The following is a 7,046-nucleotide window of genomic DNA, read 5'->3' on the forward strand; positions in this document are numbered from 1 at the left end:
TTTCCTTAATTCATTTAGTCCCATGTATTCTTATTCTGTTTGAATACAGTTTTTCCATTAGTTCTGAAAATTCTTACTCAATCTTAGTTTTAGTATCTGAAGGGTCTCAGAAATCTGTATGTGTTAAAAATCCTGTCCATGAATCTCCCTGAAGAAGAAATACATTTGTAAGAGCATCGGAATAATAACTGTAAATGACGAAAGACTCAAAAATGGCCCTGGGTAGGGGTGCCTGGCTGGCTCAGTTGGTGAAGTGTGCGACTCTTGATCTCGGGGTTGGGGGTTCGAGCTCCATTTTGAGTACAGAGATTGCTTAAAAATGAAATCTTTTTTCCTTTAATAAAATCTTTTTTTTTTAAATGGTCATGGTTAAAGATCTGATGACAGTACATTATGATGCACCTGACAAGGAAATTTGGTTATTTCTGTGACACACAACATTTCAAAAACTAGAATTACAAATGATGATATTATACCATGACAGTAAAATTTTAGGAATTTCATATGATTTCTATGACAACTACAGCATTTACCCATACAATATAACCTGGGGGCATTTATCATCACTTATTTGACAATCCTTCCCATGGGATTTAACATGCCAAATAAATAAAACTCAGTCAAAAAGACTTCCTTTAGGGGCGCCTGGGTGGCTCAGTCAGCTAAGCATCTGACTTCAGCTTAGGTCATGATCTCTCGGTTTGTGAGTTCGAGCCCCGTGTTGGGCTCTGTGCTGACAGCTCAGAGCCTGAAGCCTGCTTTGGATTCTGTGTGTGTGTCTCTCTCTGTATTCATCCTGTCCTGCTCCTTTTCCCTCTATCTCAAAAACAAACAAAACAAACAAATAAACAAACATAAAAAAACAAAAACAAAAACCGAAAAGAGTGAAATCTTTAAAAAAAAATGACTTGTTTTACAAAGTAGTTTTAATTTGGCTATCTTTCGTGGAAATGAGTAACTGAAACATTTTTATGTGTAAGATGTGTGACTGAAATATGTGCAACTGAAACATTTTTCTCAAAATCAGAGAAAAATGTTTCAGTTACACATATTTGTGGATGTTAAATTCTAGTTCTGATTGTCTTTGAGTGCGTTTTGGTTGGTTGATGAAACTGGGCTGGATCCTGAATTCTTCTTCTCTCGAATATCTAGGCTGTCATTCACCAAATTAAAGTTTTCCATTTTCTTCCATTCTTGGACTTGATGAAACCTGCCTTTTCCCCTAAAGCCCTGCAAACCGGAGCCAGACACCTGGAGGTAAACTTCAGAGAAATTTCCACAATGGCCCGTGTTTATGCGGTCTTTGTGCCTGTTGCTGCCTGAGTCATTCAGAAAGGTCACGGGAGACCTCCGGGGAGAGGCTATACAGAAATGTATGTACTGTGTTAATAACGTTGTGCCCAGTAAACTCTGGCTCTGCCTCTAGCCAAGGCCATGTAACCTAGAAGGATTTTGCCTGGGGAAGGTTGGAAGGTGGATTTTACTGCTGTGTTCACCGCCCCTGGAGGATTTAAATACCTTCTGTTTTCTCCGGAGACTTTCACTGGATGGATGGAGGCTTTTCCTTGTGGAACTGAAGGGGTAGATGGGGTAATCAAAGGGTTGCCTGGGGGGAGGATTCCTAGCTTTGATCTTGCCTAAACAATACAAAGTGATAATGGACCAGCATTTGTTTTAAAATAACTCTGGGTGTGGCCCGTGCTCTAGGGATAAAATGGAAGCTACAGGCTGCCTGCAGGACAGGACACAATCATCTAGAATGGTTTTAAGTAAAAGGCACCTCTAGGAAATGCTCAGGAGGGATTGAGAGCCTAGACGTCCCTGGGGGGGGGCGGGGGGGAGGGAAACAGTGAAAGCTACAACCAGACTTAAGTGCAGAAGACCGTTTCCAGGATGAAACTGAATAAGCTATAAAGCTTATAATTCACCTAGGGACTGTCATGTCAACAAATACACAAATATGAGCCTCCCTTTATCAAATGAAATCAACTCTATTCTTACCAACCAAGTGACTGGGTTTGCTTGAAGACCTGGAAATCAGGGTCATCTCAGGATCCACTCAGCCCTATCTCAACAGGACTCGACTTGATGCTATTAACCACTCACTCTTTCTTTTTATTAATGTTTATTATTTATTATTTTGAGAGAGAGAGAGACAGCGCAAGCAGGGGAGGGTTAGAGAGAGAGGGAGACTCAGAATCTGAAGCAGGCTCCAGGCTCCGAGTTGTCAGCTCAGAGCCCGATGTGGGGCTCAAACTCACAAGATCATGGCCTCAGCCAAAGTCAGATGCTTAACCGACTGAGCCATGCAGGTGCCCCAACCACTCACTCTTTTAGAAAGCTACAGAAGGCAGCTCCTGGGAGCTATAATACTAACCTTCCTGTCTCCCAAGGACCTATGTATTTGGTCCATGCACTTAACTTGTTAGTAAAAATTTGTCTCTGCTAGGTTGCAATAGTTCCACTGAAGTCTCATGATCTAACGGGGACATGGGAATTTGTAGCCCAAACCCTCTGATCCCAAAACTTATCTAAATGCAACGGCAAGAGAGTGTCACTCCTCTAATTAGGAAGACCACATGCTCATTCTCAGCAGGAAGCAGTTATGGGAGACAGACCTCCACACATTGCCCTTCAAGAATGAGGAATAGGGGTGCCTGGGTGGCTCAGTCAGTTAAGTATCCGACTTTGGCTCAGGTCATGATCTCAGGATTCATGAGTTTGAGCCCTGTGTCCAGCTCTGTGCGGACAGCTGGGAGCCGGGAGCCTGCTTCCGATTCTGTGTTACCCTCTCTCTATGCCCCTTCTGGGCTCACACGGTATTTCTCACTCTCTCTCTCTCTCTCTCAAAAAGAAATAAACATTTTTAAAAAAATTTTTAAAGAATTAAGAATGAAATATCTCAAGTGCAGGAAGTTGGGGGGCTGGGGAGGAGGGCAGATTTTGTAAAAGTAAGTAAAGTCATTTTAGGCCCCAGAGGCATTTTGTTAAAGAATGTAAGAACAGATAGCCACTCTCAGGCCTGGAGATAGTCTGATATCTTGATACGATAATCATAGCAATACAATAATCAGCAGTAAAACTCCCAGTGCTGATTTCAAAGACTGACCTGCTGTACATTCTTGAGTTATCTCAAAGGGGGAATCTAAACCCCTTTGAGCACTCCATTATCAGACCAGAGAATTGAAGATCCTTACCCTACCCAGGCCAGTCCCACTGCACAATCCCCTTCATGAATATGTATGTACCCTTACCTTAAAACTCCCCTAATTTTGCTGCTGGGGAGACACTGCTTTGGGTAACATCCCCAGTGTGGTCCTTACTTGTTGCACATAAACTCCTTCCTTTTCCTATTCTTTGGCTTAGTTGCGTCTTTTAGCTTGACACCCACGAAGAAGCAAACCCACTATTGGGTAACATACTCCCTCAACCTCCTGGTAGGAGAGAGGGCTGGAGATTGACTTGATCATAAATGGCCGGTGGTTGAATCAATCATGCTTCTGCAACAAAACCTCCATAAAGATCCCTGAAGGATGGGGGTAGCAAAGCTTTCCGGTTTGGTGAACATGTAGACATATGGGGAGGGAGGCAGGCCCAGAGAGATTGTGCAAGCTCTTTGTTCCATCTCAGATACCTGGCCCTACACATCTCTTCTCTCTGGCTGTTTCAAAACTGCAACCTTCTTTTAAACATTTTTTAAACGATTGACTATTTTGGGTTTTTTTCTCATGTTTATTTATTTTTGAGAGAGAGAGAAAGCATGGGCAGGGGAGGGGCAGAGAGAGAGAGGGAGATACAGAATCTGAAGCAGGCTCCAGGCTCTGAGCTGTCAGCACAGAGCCCTACGCAGGGTTCGAACTCACAAATCGAGAGATCATGATCGGAGCTGAAATCAGACACTTAACCAACCGAGCCACCCAGGCGCCCCCAAAATGGCAATCTTTTATAATAAACCAGTAATCTAGGAGGTGAAGCGTTTTCCCAAAATTCGTGAGCCATTCTAGCAAGTTACCCCAACACAGGATAGGGTTGCGGAAATCTCCAATGTGCAACTGGTCAGTCAGCAGCTTAGGTGACAACTTGCACTGGTGATTGGTGTTTAAATGGGGGTATAGGCGGGGGCAGTCTTGTAACAACACTGAGCCCCTAACTTGTGGACTCTGATGCTATTTCCAGGTAGATGGTATAGAATTGAGATAAATTTGTAGGACACCCTTTTGGTGTCTCCTGAGAATTGGAGAATTGCCTGGCGTGGCTTGGTGATCAGAAGTAGAGTATCACGTAGAATATAAAGGAGAACAAAGTTTTCCTCTACAGTTGGATTTGTGGCTCGCATTAAATTTCTCCTAGACAGCACTGCTTTGTAAGCATGGTAGACTCTTGCCACAAATACTTCAAGAGACAAATCGGTACCCACAGATCGACCAGTTTATCAGTTCCCGGTAAAGCTGATCCAAGGGAACATTCCTGCCCTGAGTGAAGTCGGACTCTGCACTGTGGGGCCACCCCTAGACGTGGCCTCTGGGCGTGGCCAAACCTTTGGGATGGGACACACTCCAAGGCCTGTGACCCACTGCCTTGTAGAGCGGCTGTTTCCTCCTTCTAGCTCCCTGGCTTCCCTAAGGGGACTGTCAGTTCTCCAAGGGCAGGAAATGAATTCCATTTCCTTTCCCTTCTTTGGCAGAATCTTGCCCAAGTCAGGTGGAGGCCTGGATGGTCTCCCTCCTAAACATCTGTCCTATTTCCTCCTGCACGCTCTGGCCTAGGTCCTGGTCACATGTCTGACCTGCTGCAGGATGCCTGGCCATCCCCAGCCCTCTGGTCCGGCGCTCCAGCAAACACCCCAGCTTGCTCTCTGAAACAGTTTCAAGCCGTGAGGCTCATTGACCAGACTCCCCCAGTTCGACTGACAGTATTATAGGCGAGGGGGGCAGGGCAGAGCTGGGGCTCAATTACAGACCTCTCTTTCCTCTATTACCTACTTCTGTTTTGGATGATTTTTTTCTAGGTGGATAAGAATTGAGTTGAAATTAAAAAAAACAGGTAGCAGTTGGGGTGCCTGGGTGGCTCAGTCAGTTAAGGGTCTGACTTCAGCTCAGGTCACAATCTCACAGTTTGTGTCTGAGCCCCCTGTCGGGCTGTGGTGACAATTCAGAGCCTGGATATCCTGCTGCGAATTCTGTCTCCCTCTCTCTGCCCCTTCCCCACTCATGCTCAGTCTCTCGCTCTCAAAACTAAACATTAAAAAAATGTTTTAAAGGTAGTAGTTAAAAACAACCCTGATACATACACACATATATGCACAAACCAGCTTAAAAAGGACACCCAAGAAACAGATCAGGCATGCTTGCTTCCGGGGAGAATTCTGTAGCCAGGGGTGAGCAGTATAAGGATTAAGATTTCTACTATATGGGAGCGCCTGGGTGGCTGAGTCGGTTAAGCGTCCAACTTCCGCTTAGGTCATAATCTCGAGGTTTATGGGTTCGTGTCCTGTGTCAGCCTCTGTGCTGACAGCTCAGATCCTGGAGCCTGCTTCAGGTTCTGTCTGTCTGTCTGTCTGTCTGTCTGTCTCTCTCTGTCCCTCCCTTGCTTGTGCTTGGTCTCTCTCTCTCAAAAACAAACATTAAAAAACATTTAAATATATATAAAAAAGACTTGTATTATGTGAATTTACTGTGAGTCCATTAAAAAAAATCCCAAACACTTAAAATTTATCTTTAGAATGCATCCACAAAATCTGTCCATGATTTTGAAGCCATAAAGTCCAATCCTCCTTAGTCTGGGAAAATGAGCTTTTACCACCTGGACACCCCCCTCCCTGCCCCAACAGCAGCCAACCTGCATTCTCTGATCCCACCTGTACCTTGCTGACTCCAGCCACCTGGCCTGGAGAGCCTTTGCTGTTGGGAACCTTGTCCCCCTCCAAGGCCCCCCTCAAATAGCACCTGCTACCAGGCTTCTGTCTCAGCACTGCCGGCATTTGGGGACAGTTAATTCTTTGGGTGAGGGGCCATTCCTTAACTGTAGGGTGTTTAAGAACACGCTGGCCTCTACCCACTTGTGCCACTAACACCCCCCACCCCTTTCCTGGATGCGACAACCAAAAATGACTTCAGACATTGCCAAATACCCCTGGGGACAGAAATCTCAACTGAGAAGCACCACATCACAGAAGACACTGGCACTTCCCGCTACCCTTGTCAGCTCTTCCGGCCACACTTACCACACCAGGTACCGTGAACCGCGTTCAGCTCTAATTTCTGCCCCACTGCTGACTACGGGGCGCCTCGGGGAGAAAGGGACCAGATTTCTAGTGAAGTCATATTCAAACCCCTCTCCCTACCACTTACCTGTGTGACCTTACTTGGCTTCTCCAAGCCTACAGTTCCTCGTTTTTTTTTTTTTTTATAAGATTGTTTTTTTTTAATTTTTTTTTAATGTTTTATTTATTTCTAGGAGAGAGAGAGAGAGACAGCATGAGCAGGGGAGGGCCAGAGAGAGAGGGAGTCACAGACTGAAACAGGCTCCAGGCTCTGAGCTGGCAGTCAGCACAGAGCCCGACGCGGGGCTCGAACCCACGAACCGCGAGATCGTGACCTAAGCGAAAGTCGGACGCTCAACCGACTAAGCCACCCAGGCGCCCCAGTTCCTCGTTTTTAAAAAGGAAATAACAGGGGTTCCCGGGGAGCTCAGTCAGTTAAGCCTCTGACTCTTGATTTCGGCTCAGGTCATGATCTCATTGCTCATGAGTTCAAGCCCCGTGTCTGGCTCTGTGCTGACGGCGCAGAGCCTGCTTGGGATTCTCTCTCCCCTCTCCCCGTGTCTGCCCCTCTCCTGTTCTTTCTCTGAAAATAAATAAGTAAACTTAAAAAAAAAAATGACATCCCAACCCCAGAGGGCTGAGTGCCTGACATATACTTTGCCCAGCCCACAGCAAGGGATGGACAGAGGTTGGTCCTCAATATTAATAAAGGCCCAGAAGTGTTATCAGTGGTGTAAGAGTGTGTCCAGGGTGTGGAGGGGGCCACCGGGAGATCTCTCTGTTC

Source organism: Hyaena hyaena, unplaced genomic scaffold, assembly GCF_003009895.1.
Source record: "Hyaena hyaena isolate Hyena2069 unplaced genomic scaffold, ASM300989v1 scaffold_1785, whole genome shotgun sequence".
Lineage (NCBI taxonomy): Eukaryota > Metazoa > Chordata > Mammalia > Carnivora > Hyaenidae > Hyaena > Hyaena hyaena.